The following is a 4,803-nucleotide window of genomic DNA, read 5'->3' as shown; positions in this document are numbered from 1 at the left end:
AAGAAGGTTATAGAACTGTTAATACAGACATTTCAATCTAAATACAGCAGATATAGAAGACTGAAAGAAACACACAAGTTCATATTTTGTGTTAAAAAATAAAAATAAAGAGATTTGAGAAGATTGGAATTTTTTAACCATGCCTTTCTTGTGGAAAACCTAATGCGGCCCAGCCTCACCCAGACTCTGCCTGCAGCGGCCCCCAGCTAAATTGAGTTTGAGACCCCTGTCCTACACCATAAATCAGTAAGAGAGGGTACGACCTCTCTCATGGCCCCAAGTGGTGTGTGCATGCCAGAGCACTCTGGAAGGCACACAGAGTCTTTACAGACTACTAAGGATCAAACCTCTATCATCATGCAATCGATTATACAACTCTAAGCATATATGAGTAAATATTTCTAAGCATAAATGACAATCAACAATATAAACCTTACAGCTGGTTTTAATAACAGAATTTATTTGTTTCTCAAACGAGAAAGAGCTATCGAGAAACACTTCTAAATCTTTAGTTCTGAACTTTTCCAGTGGGCCAAGGTCAACATTATCTGCTAATGCTAAATAGGCTGCCGTTATTAACTAATGCTAATTTGATGTGAATTAGCATTATGCACTAATGCTAACACTTTTTAACAATGTGAGTAGCTAATGCTAACACTATTTCCCTTAACTTTATAACATTGTGAACGGCTAATGCTAACACTCTTTTCCCTAGCATTACAACATCTGAGCTGCTAATGCTAAGTAGGCCGCCATTAGCACCTACGTCTATCCATCCATCCATCCATTCGCTTCCGCTTATCCTTTTCAGGGTCGCGGGGGGCGCTGGAGCCTATCCCAGCTGTCATAGGGCGAAAGGCGGGGTACACCCTGGACAGGTCGCCAGTCTGTCGCAGGGCTAACACACAGGGACAGACAACCATTCACACTCACATTCACTCGCACATTCACACCTAGTGGCAATTTGGATTATCCAATTAACCTATCCCCACAAGCTGCATGTCTTTGGACGGTGGGAGGAAGCCGGAGTACCCGGAGGGAACCCACGCAAACACGGGGAGAACATGCAAACTCCACACAGAAAGACCCCGGCCTGATGGTGGAATTGAACTCAGGACCTTCTTGCTGTGCGGCAACAGTGCTAACCATCGTGCCACCGTGCTGCCCACCTACGTCTAATTTAAGGCAAATACGCATTAGAACCTAATGCTCATATCGTTTTCCTTTGCTTTATAGCAATGTGAGCAGCTACTGCTAAATAGCATTAGCTAATAACAGCAGTCTAATTTAATGCAAGTTAGCATCATTTGCATTATAACGATGTGAGGAGTTAATGCTAAGTATGCTGCCATTAGTGGCTAATTCTAATTAGGGGTGAATAATTATTACAAGCTAATGCTAATATCGTTTTCTCTTCCCTTTTAACAATGTGAACAGCTAGTGCTAGGTAGGCTGAAGCTAGCAGCTAATGCTAAAGCTAAAGATAATTTGATGTGAATTAGCATTACATTAGTGAGGAGTTAATGCTAACTAGACTGCCATTAGCAGGTAATGCTAATTTAAGGTTAATAGGAATTGGCATCTAATGCTAATACCATATTTTCTTGCTTTAACCCTTTAAAACTGGTCAGAGTGGGCACACTCCGTTTTGCGCAACTATTTTTAAATCCCGGTAGCACTGTAATCACGTGAGCTAGCGCAATAATTTTTTTTGCATATGAAACCTGAGGAGTTGTATTTACATCTTATGCCATCAGCTTGTCCTAGGTTACAGTTTCCTTCCACATATGCTTAGGACTCATATTGCTCTGCTGGAAATAGTTTATTTTGATGCATATGCTGTTATTTTGCAAATTTGCAGTATAATATTTATTTTCGTTTTTCCTGCAGTATATAAAAATTGGTGTATTTCAAAAATAAAACTATGAAGGCACTCAAAATAAATTTCCTGAGGTGGGAAACTATTTTGTGCAACTTTTTTGTATTTACAGTTTTGAGGGATAAGCCTCTTAAATTTCTCTAACTAGAAATATATGTTAAAAAAACAAAAACGATTTTCAATTTTTTTGTAGTTTATTGCACTTTTTTGCAATTTATGTAATTACTATGCACTTAATACATACATATTATTAAAATTTAGGCTGTAATGGTTGTATTGATGTATAGCAACTTGAAATGCTCCCAAAAATGGCTCTACAGCATGTAAAAATATAATATAAGCTCTGGCGGACTTGGTTCTATGGTAGGTCTAAACGGGTTAAATCAATATCAGTAGCTAATCCGATTGTTCAGTCTGACGTCAGGTGAAGTCATTTTTATGCATTTAAGAGCTGTGTTGAATTCAACATTACAAACTGAACATTAGAACTATCCTCTTCTCCAGGATTTTCCTGATTTAACATTTCAATATGACATTTCCAGCGCTTTGTTTTCTCTGCTCACAGACAAAACAGATACACGCATGTATATACAGCCCACGTCCAGCTCTGCATGCACTCCTGCTCCATTTCTATAGAGAATAAACAACGTAACACAATCATTCTCCATTGTTTTCAACTCAACCAGCTGCATTTAATGAAGGAGTTTGAATTTACTTTACAACAGCTGCTGTTGTTTCCTGTCTGCATTCATGTTCTTAACTGTACTCCACACATTCTGAACTGGTGTACCGTAATTGTCGGGCTATAAGCCGCTACTTTTTGCACAAGCTTTGAGCCCTGCGGCTTTTAGTCAGGTGCGGCTTTTCTATGGATTGTCCATGAGCGGATTTGTTTTGTTTGTTCCGCTGTTGTACGGCACTACGTTGCCTGGCGGAAGGATCGGGGTTCAAGAGTGGTATGTTGGTCACATGTCCATCCGTCAGGCAACGTAGTGCAGTACGAGGTAGCGCGAAAAACAAACTTCAAAGTAGCGCTACCCGTTCAGCTGGAGGCCTGGATGATGAGCGGCGATAAACTTGCAAAAAGCAAGTTATGCCCAACTCCACCATTGGATTCTGACAGCGTGGAAAAGTGTGAAAACATCCACGATCACCAACAGATTTCGAAGGGCTGAATGCTGCATGATGGAGAGGAGGACACCGCCACGGCCCTTCTGAGGGTGTTCGACTCTGACACTGACAACGAGGATTTCTTTGGTTTTGAAAGTGACAACGAAAGAAAGAAGCTGAGAGTGGATGACGAAGCCACCCTGAGCCTGTTTGTTTCCGACACTGGAGAAGAGGACTTTGGTGGTTTTAGTGCGCAGGAAGATGGTGGTGAATGACTGACTTTTCTTCTTGTTAAAGCCGTGTCACTGCACCTGAGCCTAAAAGGTAGTCCGAATCAATTGTTCTGGTGTGCTGTAGGTTATTGTTATGTACTACATTTGTTACTCATTTATGAAGCACAGTACATGTTTTGTACTTGTAATTACCGCTACTTGTACATATATCTAAAAAGTTATGCAAATATGTACCCATAACTTGTTTTTCAAAATATTAATAAAAGGGGTGTGTCTCCAAACAGCCATCTCTTTCCTGACAATTCGCTTTGTGCATATTCTCTTACATATGATAAGTCAACATTGAAACACCTGCGGCTTTTAGTCAGGTGCGGCTAATGTATGTACAAAACAGGATTTTCCCCTGATTTTAGCTTGTGCGGCTAATATTCAGGTGCGCTCTGTAGTCCGGGAAATACGGTAGTTCTTCCTAAAGTACTGCAGTATTCCTGCCAGTACATCCTTTTAGTTTTCCTAACTGTTTCCTCTGATGCTCGTTGCTATTCTTTCCTCAATGCAAATTCATGCTAAGCTCCTTCATATCCATCCCTGTTTCTAAACCTGTAATAATTGCTTTAATGTGTCTTTGGCCTAATTATGAGTCTGTCCATATGTTTGTAGTTCCCCACTTGCTTTGGTTTCTTAGCTCTGATTCTCTCAAATTTATCCTTGAAATCATTTACTGGCATCTCTCCCTCTCACTCCCACTATCCCCAGAACACCAGAGTATTCATCTCCTGGTTTATCCTATGGCCTCTTTGCATTTTCTCCAATCATCCCTGTTTCTAGAGTCTCACCCCATCTGCAGGCAGTCCAAGAGAAACTGCCTCTGCCATTTTCTTCTTCTTAATCTTTGATTTTTCTCTTCACTTTCTCCATTGGGTCTTCTTAGACGCACTTTCCAGAAAGCAGCAACATTTTTTGTGCCCCATTTTTCAAATTGTGCATCTTACTTCAGCTTAATGTGTTTCCTGTTTTGTTTTTACACAGGTCATGTAAAAGAAATCCTACCAGAGACTCGACAAAGCTGAACTGAAAGACAGCACAGGCAATAAATCAGAGCAGCACAGAACTTAAGCTCATGGTCCATAGAAGCTGGGCTCTACAGGTGTACCAGGACAAGCTTAGTGTAAGTCCCTCGAAAAAGTTTCACTTGTGCTGTTTCGGTGTAAATTACTGGTTTGTTTGAACAATTTCATCAGCTGAACCATAAATACTCCAAAACAATTTCTTTGTGACTCAGTGTGATTTTTCATTTTGTAATATTAGCATGTCAAACTCTACATTCTCTACACAGATGAGAAATGAAGTGTATTTAATAATAAAAGTTATCTCTCAGAGACAAAGTTAGTGTCTCATTCAGGTCTGTATCTGAGTAGCCTCAGACACATGCAGTGCTCATATTTTCTGTTTTGTGTGTCACTCAGACCTCTTCCTGACAGGGGCAGCAATTTCATTTAAAGTCCCATTCACTGATACAGGCTGCTGGAGCTCCAACCAGGAGGGTACACACATGATCCAGGGAAAAAAATTATATATGGT

This window comes from Maylandia zebra, unplaced genomic scaffold (genome assembly GCF_041146795.1).
Source record: "Maylandia zebra isolate NMK-2024a unplaced genomic scaffold, Mzebra_GT3a scaffold11, whole genome shotgun sequence".
Lineage (NCBI taxonomy): Eukaryota > Metazoa > Chordata > Actinopteri > Cichliformes > Cichlidae > Maylandia > Maylandia zebra.
The sequence above is the reverse complement of the archived record's forward strand: the minus strand, read 5'-3'. Positions refer to the sequence as shown.